Source organism: Electrona antarctica (assembly GCF_951216825.1).
Source record: "Electrona antarctica genome assembly, chromosome: 10".
NCBI classification, from domain to species: Eukaryota; Metazoa; Chordata; class Actinopteri; order Myctophiformes; family Myctophidae; genus Electrona; species Electrona antarctica.
In genome coordinates, this window is record NC_136791.1 from 17976327 (window position 1) to 17991529 (window position 15203).

Consider the following 15203-nt stretch of genomic DNA (forward strand, 5'->3'; position numbering starts at 1 on the left):
ACATGGGATTTTTAGCTTATTTATGATCCTTGATGACTATGTCTATGCATTTGATGCACCTTGTTTTGTTCTTGCTTACTGTAAATCGCTCTGGATTAAGAGCATCTGCTAAATGCCTAAATTGTAAATTGATTTCTACAGTATAGAAGTATATTGGGACACTGCTGGCATAGATAGAGGTGCTAGAGTTGGAAAGTCACTCCCATGGGGCACTTGCCCAAACGGCCACGTTTGACGAGTTGGGATGAGAATTTGTTGGATAATAACGCTGAGTCATTCTTGTGAGTAACCCAGCAAAGCTTAACAGATATTGTATTTGAGTTCACTGAGTCTTGTTTTGTTTTAGAAAAACTTACTTACTTACGCCTATCGCCCAACCTTGGGCATAGGCCACGAACAAGAGCTCTCCAGACATCCCGGTCCTGGGCCATTCTCTCCAGCTGTCCCCATGTATGGCCAGATCTCTTCACATCTACATCTAGGTCACGCCACCAGGTGTTTCTTGGTCTGCCCCTTTTCCTTCTCCCTTGTGGGTTCCAGAACAGGGCGTATCTTGTGATACTAGATGCAGGCTTCCGAAGGGTGTGGCCAATCCATCGCCAGCGTCTTTGTAGTATTTCTTCTTCCACAGGGTGTTGGCCTGATTGCTGCCACAGTTCCAGGTTGCTGATTGTGTTAGGCCAGTGGATTCGGAGGATTCTTCTCAGGCAGGTGTTTATGAAAGTCTGATTTTTTTCATGGTGTTAACAGTTGTTCTCCAAGTTTCTGCTCCATACAGAACAGGCTTTAGAAAAAGCCCTGAATGAATCCCTGGGGGACAACATATCATTTTAAACCTTTATTTTCCAAGTCTGCTGAACCGAGACTTGCTTTCACTCAGTTACACACATTCACACCTGGGGAATTGAAATATCCTTCTCAGATTCTTCATCTGACTGACCTCATATCTAAAATAAACATTTTATTGACCGTTTCAACTTTTTTATTGACTCTGTTTTGGAACGTTTTAATTATGATTTATTATTAGATAATGGTCAGGAGGTGCACGCACATCCCATTAAAAGGGTGCTCAAAATAATAAACTGCAAAAGGAGGAGGAAGTCTGCACACCGGCCGTTTTAAAAGCTCCCAAAATAACTTTATTTACCAAAGCGGAAAAACTACGTTTCGGCCTCTGTGGCCTTTGTCGGGTAGAAGCATAGTAGAAGAATAGTAGGCTAATTTACATCAGCAACAAACCAGTTTCTCAAAATGCAATACTTGACGTTGGCCACAAGATGTCTCACGTAGGCTACTGCACCACGAAATCAAGCAGCTCTCATTCACGCTAGAAAATCCCCCAAACCAGTTAATTTTGCTGCTAGCAAAACAAAAACAAAAGAACCAGACCAGTTTGAAGTGAGTGGTGCAACAGCGCCATTTGTTGGTACCCTAAACAGAATCCTAAACATATGGGGAGTGACACAGGGACACAGCCAGGGACGGACATTCCTTGGAGTGGCTGCACCACTCAAACCCCAAAAACTTTTAGACTGACACACACACACGCACGCACACACACACACTCACACTCACACTCACACTCACAGCTTCAGTCTAATAAATCAGGCTAGGAGAGTAGATCAGAGTTCAGCATGTTTCTGCACGGACGAGAGAGAGAGGAACACTGACAGAACTACGAGTGCGGACGTCCATTCAGGGTACACGCGCACGTTGTTGTGTTTGTTTAAGTACAGTACTAAAGTAAATGCACTTTGGAGCCACTGTACCCCACTGACAGATACGATACAGAATGTGGACGTCTTTTCAGTCATCAGATGCAGAGGACGAGGTTGAGAGGAAACTCCAATCTGTGAAGATGGAGACCAGAGAGACTGACCAGGACATGTTAGGTGCAGTGACCAACAGTGTTCCCATGTGATGTTGTCCGCTTATTAGAAGCGACTTGGGCTTGTCTTTCTGCGAAGTCGTTTGTAAACTAAGTATTGGTATTTGCGATATTTGTTTTTTAAAGTGTAGCATGCTTATTTTGGCTTGCTTCCTAAGCCCCTACGGTTGCTTAAACCAGGAATAGAACGCTACTCAAACCTATTCATTTCAAGGACCCCTGATGTGGTAGCGGTGACCGAACGGATAGCGGAGCGGTCTTGATACCGGAAGGTTGCCAGTTCGAATCAGCGGTCCGACACGTTAAAATTACCACCGCTGAAGTGCCCTTGAACAAGGCATTGAACCACTACGATGAAATGTGTTCTATGAGCAGGGCCTGGCTGGAAACAAGTTCTTGAGCTTAGCCCAGATACCCTGGGTAAATATAGTAATCATTTCATTTCATTTCATGGTTAATTGTGGGCATTCCACAAACGACGTTCAATCCATATTCGGCTCCAACAAGGGGACGTTACATTTATTTCGCTCCTTTGCCACTAAAATGTGGAACGCCCTACCAACAGCAGTTAAGAATCCCTATACACTCCTTCAAAACCACTCTCAAAGAGCACTTACGGGCAGCTGCAATTCGTAATTGGCCCCTGTAAAAAGGTTAAAGTGCACCTCCCCCACCCTTATATATACTGTACACGTCCGTCCCATCACCCCTTTTTATTTATTTTTTATTTAAACTTTTTTACCTTTCGACCAGTAAGACACTTGAGGGCGAGAAGCGGGTGAGGTCGTGTGCACGCATCCGCCTGGGTGACAGCAGACTGCTGGGCGAGCGCTGGTACTTTGGAATGGGGGGTCAGATCAACATATCTGAATGGGTGACAGCACACTACTGGGCTTTTGGCATGGGGGGTAAGATCTTAATTTTCGGGCCTGTTAAGAACTCTAGTTTTCGCCGGGCGCGGCTGCACTTTTAAATGGACGGGTATCAGTCAAAAGGGAGACATCGAAGAGGAAGGATGGAAATGCGTGATTCCTTCGGTCGCAATTTTATCCTCGTAGCAGATTTTGTATTGACCTGTACTTTTGTTCTACAAACTGTCAATAACATTTTCAATCAATCAATCAGTGTTATTCTTTGAAACACATGTATTTTGGTGCTTTCCGCCATTCCTTCACCGAGGCAAAACAATAGCTTTCGCCATTGAAATTCTGCATTACAGAACGCACATGTTGTTACATTTTATGGGTTTATTTTGTCATAGTGCAAGTATTGTAGTGCAGGTGATTGCAACAATCACGGATTTTGTGAAAAATGAAAACGTGACTACAGAATATTCTAAACACAAAGATGGCTAAACGGGTGGAGTTAAGCTCGGCAGATAGTTTGAGGATCCAATGGAGTTAGGAGGTTTTTTGCCAAACCACTTTGTAATACTTTCCATTGGTTACACAGGCGTAAAATTTTTTCAATAGCATTGATTTATGAAAAAAAAAAAGTTAGGCGGTCCTCTGAAACAATGTGGTTTACTTAACTTTGTTCCTTCTTGTTCCATAAATGATGACTTCACCAATTCAATCTTCATATAATTGGTTTGCACAACACACAAATGCTCATGAATAGTAGACTAAAATTCTGCTCCCTACCAGTGACATCATCAAGCATTTTTTTTTAAAATTTGTTAATATATATTTGTATTATTAACGTGAGAACAACAATAGAAACCTGTATCAACAATGGCAATACCTGGGGGACATAGAACCTGCATGGGGAACATAGGGATGACCCCATCCGGGGTTGTTGCCCCGGCACTGTCAAACAATGGAATCACATGACATTGATCCCCTTCCCCTATTCTCTCATAGCCCTACTAGGACATGACATATAGGCCTACAGCAGAATATTAGTTTAAGGACTCTCTTTCTCTTTGATCTGTAATGACCAGGAAAATAATTGATGTCCATGAGACCATGTACTCTAATATAGGGTACGTATTAGTATAGTATGTCCGGCTAATTTCAAGGAATGCTTATTTGACCCAGGTTAATGGATACCAGACGTGTAGGGAGGAGTTGGTATGACATGGATGTAAGCCTCTCTGAACCATGTTCAATTCATCAAAAACATTTAGAGACGTACAAATAGACACTTCTATATAGACAAAGAACAGAACAGGAATTCATCATGATGGAGGTACTTGGGTCCCCAAGTCGGCTCCGTGGCCGTACCTTGAGTTGGCTGTGTGACCGTGACCGTCTCTTGTGTTGTCCTTGCGTTGGGTCCCCATGTCGGCTCAGTGGCCATACCTTGAGTTGGCTGTGTGGCCGCGACCGTCTCTTGTGTTGTCCTTGCGTCCGTGTTTGAGGGATTCCGATTTTACAGGGGCCAGTTTCAAATTGCAGCCATCCGTAGGTGCCCTTTGAGAGCGGTTTTGAAGGAGTCAAGGGATTTGCATGTCTTAATGACTGTTGATAGGGCGTTCCACATTTTGGTGGCATAGGAGCGAAAAGAATTTAGTCCCTTGTTTGTGCCGAATCTGGGTTGTACATGGTTCGTTGCACTCCCTCTGGTGTTGTGGGTGTGATAACATAAAGGAAGTATCTAGACAGGTACATGGGTATCTTGGTGGTGTATCGAATCTTGTGGACCAGACCCATTGCAAGATGCTGTACTCTGTCGTCGACCCTAAGCCATTCCAGCCTGTCGAAGTGTGCAGGGGTGAGGTGGGTTCGGGGGGCGAGGTCAAGTAGGAGCCTGACCAGTTTGTTTTGGGAAGTCGAGCCTAGTTGTAAGGGCCTTTGAGGTGCTGTGGTACCAGGAGGTGCATGCATCAAAGAAACCTTGTACAAGGGCTCCTGTTAAGGTCTTCAAGGTGTTTTTGTTGACCAGTGAGGAGATCCTGTAGAGGAATCCTGTTCTTTGGTTGACCTTTTTGATTACGTTGGTGGCCATTTTATCACCGGAAAGATTAGCCTCCAGGATGGAACCTAGGTAGGTAATTTCATCTTTACGTGTGACAACATTGTCACCCACTCTAACCAAGAAGCCATTTGCCTTGCTGAGATTACTATTAGAGCCAAAGAGAATGGATTCAGTTTTTCCCAGGTGTAAAGATAGTTTGTTATCAGCGAGCCAGGTGCAGATTCTACCGAGTTCAGAGCTGAGGGCCTTTTCAACCTGCAGTTTGTTCCTGTCCGAGACTAGCAGTGCCGAGTCATCTGCGAACAGGAACAAGTTGCAGTCACAAGCTGAAGTCATGTCGTTAACATATATTAGGAACAGTAAAGTCCCTAGTATGCTTCCTTGTGGAACGCCACAGCTCACTGGGGGGGGGGGGGGGGGGGGGGGGGCAGTGTTCCATTCACCTCCACCATCTGTTCTCTCCCCTCCATGTAGGATTGCATCCAGCTCACTGATGTGCTATCGAAACCAATTGCTTTTAGCTTGTTAACCAGTATGGAGTGGTTCACGGTGTCAAAAGCCTTTTGGAGGTCCAGCATGACCATGCCGCAGTATTTGCCAGCATCCACCTCATGTTTGATGTGGTCGCTCAAATAGAGAAGGCATGTGTCAGTGGAGTGGGACGTTCTGAATAGTGTTCCATTCACCTCCACCATCTGTTCTCTCCCCTCCAGGTAGGATTGCATCCAGCTCACTGAGTGCTATCGAAACCAATTGCTTTTAGCTTGTTAACCAGTATGGAGTGGTTCACGGTGTCAAAAGCCTTTTGGAGGTCCAGCATGACCATGCCGCAGTATTTGCCAGCATCCACCTCATGTTTGATGTGGTCGCTCAAATAGAGAAGGCATGTGTCAGTGGAGTGGGACGTTCTGAAGCCAGATTGGAACTCGTACATTAATTTATTAGTGGCAAGATACTTTTCAACCTGTTCATAGACTATTTTTTCCATCACTTTCGAGATGGAGCTTAGAATAGAAATAGGGCGGTAGTTGCCGGGGTCTAATTTACTCCCTTTCTTGTGCAAGGGGGTTACTTTGGCCAGTTTGAAATCTTGGGGGACCTGTCCCTGTTTGATGGAGAGGTTTACTATGTGGGTGATGATTGGAGCTATAGAGATGGCTGAGTCTCTGAGAAATTTGGAGGGAATATTGTCATGGCCAGTGGCCTTGTGGGGTTGGAGGGCACTCTGTTAAGCGAAGCTAACGCATAGCGTAAAGACAACAACAATCCCAGCGCTAACCGGTTCTGACGGAGGACAATAAAGGTGACTCAGAGAGCAGATTTGGTTTGCTTCCTTAGACCATGGCTAGAGATAGCGAGTGTTTATTTCACGTCATTATATACACGTCACACAATTGGTACATCCGGTCATATGCTTTCAGTATAAAGGTATATATATATATATATATATAAATAGACATACAATGATATATATATATATATATACACACACACACACACAGGCAATTAATGATCATCATAATACATTCCAACACACTCAGTTTCTTAATTACCTCATCAGTTGTTACCATAACTAGTTTAAAATCGTCTTTACAAATACCTAGGTTTCTGTAGAAGGTTTTAATGTGCTCTACACCAAAGAGCCCAGAGTGGGAGGGCAGTTTGTTAACCAGAGTTGTTGCTATGTTTGTAAAGAAGATATTCAAGTGGTTGGCCACATCAAGCTTGTCAGTGATGAGAGTGTCGTCCGATTTGATGTTTATGTTTGAAAACCTGGTTTTTAGTTTCTGACCGCAGCCTAGTTGATTGTTTAGTAGCTTCCAGAGCTCACGAGGATTGTTTTTGTTTTCCTGTGCTTTATCATTGATGAAGTTACTTTTAGCTGATTTGGTCATGGCAGTTACACTGTTTCTTAGCTTGGTTCGTTGGGTTTTTAGGTTGTTCAACTGAGCTTGAAGATCACTGTCGAAGCGCTTGGCAAGCTTTGACGTGCATTTTAGAAATTCAGAGCATTTTTTGTCTCTGGCTTTCATTGTAGTCAGTATGTCCGAATTCATCCATGGTTTCGAGCGGGTTTTGACCCTGATGGTTCTCAAAGGAGCCATGTAGTTCAGTACTGATGTAAATTTGGTTTTGAAGCCAAGCCAAGCTTCTTCGACAAGTGTGCTTTTAAGCTCATCGGACCAATCCAGACTCTCCAATAGGTTAAAGACCTCACTAGAGTAGGTTTTGAGGTCCCTTGATATGACTGTTTTGTGGCAGCCGGTCTTAACTTTTTGTTTTTTGCGGGTACAGAATATCATAAAATGATCGCTAAGCCCGCATACAATGACACCTTTCATGGAGATTCTGGATTTGTCCGAGGTCAAAATGAGATCAATGACAGTTTGAGTAGAAACACACACTCTAGTGGGTTGGGTAATTAGCTGGCTGACACTATGCAGATCACAAAACCTACTAAATGATTTGCAAACAGGCGCCTCTTTACGTTGTATGTCCGTATTCAGATCTCCCATCAGGATTTTCTCTGCACCCTCCTCCTCAGCTAAGCATCCCTCAAGAATATCATAAAAGCCTTGCTGGTCAGGAGGTCTGTAGACTGTGCCAACTAGTACTGATTTCGCTTTTTTGAAAAATAATTCAACCCACACAGTTTCAATTTCAACATGCTGCAAGTCAGTACGGGTAATGAATTCAGTATCTTTGTGGATATACATGCATATCCGATAGGACTGATCGAGGGTAGTTACTGGGACGTAAGTCGGGACTTGATCAACCCCGGCTGGGTCGCCTGAGCAGGGCCTTGCAGAGAGCACTAGGGGGGCAGGGGCTCAAACTCCAAAAAAAGGCACGTGTGGGCGCACGTAGCGCGCGCCGATTTTTGGGGGTGGTCTTTTTGTGGAGTCCTTCCCTTGTGCCATTTCATGTCATTGGACAGTAAAATAAGAAATATGTTGTCATTAGTCTGAAACTAAAACTGACTGATTAAAAGATAATTCATTATGATAGTGGCATTTATCATTACTTGTCAAATGTTCGTCTTGAAGGGCCAATGGCACTTATTGGCCCCCCACACAAGCCCTTATTGGTCCCCCACACAAGCCCTTATTTGCCCCCCACACAAGCCCTTATTGGCCTCCCACATAAGCCCTTATTTGCCCCCCACACAAGCCCTTATTTGCCCCCCACACAAGCCCTTATTGCCCCCCACACAAGCCCTTATTGGCCCCCCACACAAGCCCTTATTTGCCCCCCACATAAGCCCTTTTTGGCCCCCACATAAGCCCTTATTGGCCCCCCACACAAGCCCTTATTTGCCCCCACACAAGCCCTTATTGCCCCCCCCACACAAGCCCTTATTGGCCCCCCACACAAGCCCGTATTTGCCCCTCACATAAGCCCTTATTGGTCCCCCACACAAGCCCTTGTTTTCCCCCCACAAGCCCTTATTGGCCCCCCACAAGCCCTTATTGCCCCCCCACATAAGCCCTTATTGGCCCCCCACACAAGCCCGTATTTGCCCCCCACATAAGCCCTTATTGGTCACCCACACAAGCCCTTGTTTTCCCCCCACACAAGCCCTTATTGCCCCCCCACATAAGCCCTTATTGGCCCCCCACAAGCCCTTATTGGCCCCCACATAAGCTCATATTTGCCCCCCACATAAGCCCTTATTGGTCCCCCACACAAGCCCTTGTTTTCCCCCCACACAAGCCCTTATTGCCCCCCCACATAAGCCCTTATTGGCCCCCCACAAGCCCTTATTGGCCCCCACATAAGCTCGTATTGGGCCCCCACACCACCCCCCCCCCCCCCCCACACACACACACACACACACATGTCCTTATGTGGCAATTAAAAAAAAAAAAACTACCATCATTAACCTAATAATGTTACAGGCACATTTGGATTAACAATAATGGTATTTTGTGCAACCTTGATGACAATTGACAATAACAAAACAGACCATTTGGGATTCAAACCATTTATTGGAGGACAGAGTGCGAAGGAGGCCATGTGGTAGAAATTAAGGTATTGGAATTATGATGTTCTCCCTCCTCTCTCCTCATTCTAGATCTCTCACTCCTTCCTGTGTTTAAAGACGAGGTTTCCCCTGAACAGCAGGAGAGCAGCCTGTGTCTGGTCCAGGTGAAACTAGAACCTCTGCAGATTAAAGATGAACAGCAGGAGAGCAGCCTGTGTCTGGTCCAGGTGAAACTAGAACCTCTGCAGATTAAAGAGGAACAGCAGGAGAGCAGCCCCAGTCTGGTCCAGGTGAAACTAGAACCTCTGCAGATTAAAGAGGAACAGCAGGAGAGCAGCCCCAGTCTGGTCCAGGTGAAACTAGAACCTCCACAGTTTAAAGAGGAACAGGTGGAGGAGCTACTGGTAAGACCTGATGGGTCAACGTTGACAGTGCAAAGTGAAGATGATGACAACAAAGAGCCAGCGCCTCTAGCCAGCACCTCAACTGATCACATGAAATCACAAGCTGATGTCGAGGACTGTGGAGCATCACAGCCAACTAGAGATGACCAGCTCCTCTCTACACACGGTTCTGACACTGACACTGAAGACAGTGATGAGTGGACTTCACCCTGTCCTGAATCTGACATTGACGACAGTGACTGGGAGGAGACCGGGGAAGGTCATTCAGCTTTAAACAAACTGAAGTCACACAAGACACCAAATGTGGAAGGACGACAATTATCTTTGAGCAACAAGCTGTCCCAGAACCTGAAATCATCAAAACAAACTTCATCCATTAGGAGTTACACAGGGAGTTATCTGAAACGACACATGAAGACTGATAGAGGTATATATATATATATATATATATATAGTCATTCAATAAATATATAGCGACATATACTGAACAGTACCGTCAGAGCCGGATTTACCTTGCTGAGGGCCCCCGGGCTGGAGCAAATTTGAGGGCCCCCTCTGCCGCGCGCGTCCTGCGATTTGGCCGAGCGGCGCAGCCGCGATGCAGATTTTTTTTTGGGCTATTTTGTTTTCATTTTGGGGTATCCAGGCCCCTAAAAAGAGAGGCAGGCAGGCAGAAGCTCTCAATGGTTTAACCATAATACAACTAAATACAATAACAATACACACATTTCACTTGAATTGGATTTCACTTTACAATTTTATAATTCATTTTTGGGGCCCCCCTAGTCGGGGGCCCCCGGGCTTCAGCCCACCCTAGCCCAACGGTAAATCCGCCTCTGAGTACCGTATATGTGCGTGCGTGTGGGGGGGGGGGGGAGATTGAGTTGGACCAGAACATAAAACAAATGTGAGGATGGAGTTACATTCCAGCATTGCATTCCTGTCTGGAACTGTACATCAATGTCTGACTGACTCTCTCTCTCTCTCTCTCTCTCTCTCTCTCTCTCTCTCTCTCTCTCTCTCTCTCTCTCTCTCTCACAGGAGTGAGGTCCCAGATTCGGGTCTTCTCCTGTTCTGAATGTCCATATGCCTTCACGTCTCAGGTCTTACTCCATAACCACATCAAGAAGAGCCACAACGACCTCTACCGCCGAATGCTGAAGGATGGACAGATCACCTCAGCAGCCTGCCAGCCAATCACCAGCTCTGTAACCAGCCAGAAACAAGTAGACACAGACAAACCAGAATCTTACAGTCATCAAACATTACCTCAACCAGGACAAGTAAAACCACATCAGCCGACTTGCACAAGAAAGAAAACTCACACATGTAAACACTGTGGCAAGCCTTTCAGTTCATTAAGTGTCCTGGAGGGACACATGCGTGTCCACACTGGAGAAAAACCATTCCAATGTAATACATGTAACATGAGTTTCAGTCGGTCAGGTGCTCTGAAGAGACACATGCATGTCCACACTGGAGAAAAAACATTCCAATGTAATACATGTAACATGAGTTTCAGTCGGTCAGGTGCTCTGAAGAGCCACATGCGTGTCCACACTGGAGAAAAACCATTCCAATGTAATACATGTAACATGAGTTTCAGTCGGTCAGGTGCTCTGAAGAGCCACATGCGTGTCCACACTGGAGAAAAACCATTCCAATGTAATACATGTAACATGAGTTTCAGTCAGTCAGGTGCTCTGAAGAGACACATGCATGTCCACACTGGAGAAAAACCATTCCAATGTAATACATGTAACATGAGTTTCAGTGAGTCAGGTGTTCTGAAGAGCCACATGCGTGTCCACACTGGAGAAAAACCCTTCCACTGTAATACATGTAACATGAGTTTCAGTCGGTCAGGTGATCTGAAGAGCCACATGCGTGTCCACACTGGAGAAAAACCATTCCAATGTAATACATGTAACATGAGTTTCAGTCAGTCAGGTGCTCTGAAGAGACACATGCATGTCCACACTGGAGAAAAACCCTTCCACTGTAATACATGTAACATGAGTTTCAGTCAGTCAGGTGCTCTGAAGAGCCACATGCGTGTCCACACTGGAGAAAAACCATTCCAATGTAATACATGTAACATGAGTTTCAGTGAGTCAGGTGCTCTGAAGAGACACATGCTTATACACACTGGAGAAAAACCCTTCCACTGTAATACATGTAACATGAGTTTCAGTCTGTCAGGTGCTCTGAAGAGACACATGATTATACACACTGGAGAAAAACCCTTCCACTGTAATACATGTAACATAAGTTTCAGTCGGTCAGCTGATCTGAAGAGCCACATGCGTGTCCACACTGGAGAAAAACCATTCCAATGTAATACATGTAACATGAGTTTCATTGAGTCAGGTGCTCTGAAGAGACACATGCTTATCCACACTGGAGAAAAACCCTTCCACTGTCAACAGTGTAGCATGAGTTTCCGTTATTCAACTTCTTTGAAGGTACACTTATGTACCCACACTAGCGAAGAACCTGTCCAACGTTATCAATGTAATATATGTGACAAGAGTTACCATCAGTCATGTACCCTGAAGACGCACATGCGTACCCACACTGGAGAAAAACCTTTCCAATGTAATACATGTTACAAGAGTTTCAATGAGTTAGGTAGCCTGAAGAAACACATGCGTACCCACACTGGAGAAAAACCATTCCAATGTAATACATGTAACATGAGTTTCAGTGAGTCAGGTGCTCTGAAGAGACACATGCTTATACACACTGGAGAAAAACCCTTCCACTGTAATACATGTAACATGAGTTTCAGTCGGTCAGGTGCTCTGAAGAGACACATGCTTATACACACTGGAGAAAAACCTTTCCAATGTAATTCATGTAACAAGAGTTTCAGTGAGTCAGGGAGCCTGAGGACACACATGCGTACCCACACTGGTGAAAAACCTTTTCACTGTAATTCATGTGACAAGAGTTACAGTGTGTCAAGTAGCCTAAAGAATCACCAGCGTACTCACACCAAGGGAAAATCATCATCACTGTAAACAGTGTGAGAATTGACCAGCTGTATGTGGGTGCGGAAGGTGTTTATGTAAGCAACATATGGATATTAGTAGGGCTGGGCGATATGACGATATATATCGTATAGACGATAGAAAATGTCTATCGTGAAAAATGTTCTCTCGTGTATATCGTTGTGTCGCAAAACAAGCGGTACGGCAGTATTTTACGTCACAGCGCCCAGCCACGCTGTGCTGTTATTTCATAACAAACATGAAGGGAGATGATGGCTGACGAGATTCAGAGCGGAGTAACACTAAAGTAACCGGCCATTCACTGTTATAAATGCAGGTTTCATGTTGGGTCAGATTGATAAACTGCGTGAGCCACGCATCAGACGCATGTTTTACACAGTTGAACAATTGAGCTTGTCCGTCGGGTGCAAACTTCTTCTACTTCTTTCCTCTTACCTGTCTTGTTTTATTGTTCCAAATAAATTATTCCATTTGAAAAGTCCTTAATTCAGCAACAGCTTCCAACAACAACAACAACACAAGACGCTAACTTAAGTTGTGATCATCAAAAAAAAGGAAAAGAAAAACATCCACTCCCATACGCACAGCTGGGCATTGGAGAGTTGACGACGCGGTTGCGTTGTCTCTCACTCTATCGCCTGTAGTCAATTAAACATCGTTAAGCTTCCCAACGTCTTTAACAAACTACACTACAGTGACTACAACTACAACAGAACATTTTGATTCCCTATACAGAGCTTAAAATGAACTGAAACCACAACAACTGTGTGGCAGTGAGTGACATGAGGTATTTCTTTTTTCCATAAGACAATTTAATGCAGACACAGGCCTGTACTTCTGTGTCTGAATGGGAAAGTCTTATTTCTTTATTTTTGCTTTTTAATTGTCATAATAATTATTATTATTATATATATTTTATTTTGTATTCTCTTTGTACTTGCTTTAGACCTGTCTGTGCATGGGCAGGGCATCAGTATTATATTCATATAATTAGACTGGATATTGTGATTTTCCATATTGTAATTGGCATAAGTTTGATATTGGCATAAGTGTTCTTTTCCTGTTTTTTGAGTGGTGCAACCACTATAGACTGTTATGTGTGTGTCCCTGTGTCCCTGTATCCGAGTACGGAAATAGCATAATTATTGTCACCACCAAGTGTCACTGTTATGCAGCATAACACACAGACAGAGGCCAGGGAGGAGAGCTTGTACAGTACAGTACAGTACAGTACAGTACAGTACAGTACAGTACAGCCCAAGTACAGTACAGTAAAGTACTCGGCCTGAACAAAAATCTATTTTTTAGATTAAAAAAAATCGGTATCGTAAAAAATATGCTATATCGTGAGTATATCGTTATCGTGATAAAAAAAATTCTATATCGTGATATGAGATTTTGTCATATCGCCCAGCCCTAGATATTAGTACTACTTAACACTTTAAAGGAATATAAATACTGGACAACTCACCCCATGCTTGCCCGTTTTTATCCCGGAAAGGTCTCCAGTGAGGGGTGGGAGCGGCTAGGGCAAGGTGAGAGCCCTGTATGCAGATTCAACACATTGCCTTATGTACTACAGCAAACAACCTTTACAATAGTTGCCTTACGTTCAAGATTCATAACTTGTAATATTGCTTTTGGCTGTTTGTATTCTTTTTGTAAAAATATAAAAAGATAATCTTATGGAAAGGCTATCACTGTAGTAGCCTTTTCATAAATAGGCTTTCTGCTGTCGTGAAAGTTTATTCGAGAAATTCAGAAGTTTCAACACCAAAGTAGTTGTTGTGAATTAGCGAACTGGACATTTTGGACCGAATGTTTCCTTCATCCTCGTGTTGCGCTTCTGTTTTCGCCGAAGTTTTTATTTTTGTTGTTTCTCATAAGCGCACGTCCATTGTCCTTCAAGTTCCACAGCCGTCTGCTGTGCAGCCTCTCCCACCCCTCACTGGGGAAGACGGGGTGAGTTACCATTTAAAGAGCCTGCTAACAGGAAATGCCCTGTTTTGGGCATTTCTTGCTGGGAGAAGGTTTTTCTTGGCGGGGCAAAACACCACCTGATGACACACACAGATGAGTTTCAGTGATGTCATCTGATGGCAGAAGACTGGTGTAGTTGGGAATTATGCCAAGGTACACCAGTCTTCTGATGCTATACCTTAGAGTGCATTTCCATCATTTCCACAGCCCTCGAAGAAAAACTACAGCTTATTTTTCATGACTTTGAAACCATTTATTTTTAGCGGTGCCAACTGCTCCTATTTGTGACTTTGTGTATGTCTGTCTGAATGTCTTGATGTCTGTCTGAGGACGGACAGCAAAACCGCTGGGTGACAAAGTGGCAGTGTTGAGTAGCGTGGCGGTGTGTGTATGTATTGCATTAAAATGGGTGAGGTTTAAAAAAGGCAAAAGCATATGGGGTTAGAACAGTATCAAAAGTGTCACGGTAAATCTTACATATTTGTAACTCACAAGTTCAGATTTGCAACTCACGTGAGTGAACTCACAGGTTCACATTTGTGTTTTGTATCCACAAGTTCAGATTTGTGTTTTGTATCTGTATTTCGCATCTGTGTTTTGTATCCGTGTTTCGCATCTGTGTTTTGTATTTGTGTTTTGTATTTGTGTTTTGTTGTGAAACACAGATACAAAACACAGATGCAAATTACAGATACAAAACACAAATACAAAACACAAATACAAAACACAAATACAAAACACAGATGCGAAACACGGATACAAAACACAAAACACAAATCTGAACTTGTGGATACAAAACACAAATGTGAACCTGTGAGTTCACTCACGTGAGTTGCAAATCTGAACTTGTGAGTTACAAATCTGTGAGACCTTTGAGACTGTGCTAAAACTCTGCTGCTCTACTATTGAGACTCTTCTGACATTGGGCGTTAACGAACGTCATCATTGGCTGAGGGAATCTGTCAATCATTCTGATTGACAGATTCCTCGGCCAATCAGATCGGTCCGCCTTC

At 44.0% G+C, this 15203-nt stretch overlaps 1 protein-coding gene and 1 long non-coding RNA gene across 2 annotated transcripts in view; both read left to right on the forward strand.

Moving 5' to 3' along the window:
• Positions 1-15203, forward strand: part of mmrn2a (multimerin 2a) — an 82721-nt gene that overhangs the window by 58649 nt on the left and 8869 nt on the right. The window lies entirely within an intron of this gene.
• On the forward strand, positions 1654-12109 carry LOC306931662. The gene is made up of 3 exons (XR_013791035.1): positions 1654-1892; positions 8883-9623; positions 10238-12109. It is a non-coding gene; the product is annotated as an uncharacterized lncRNA (long non-coding RNA).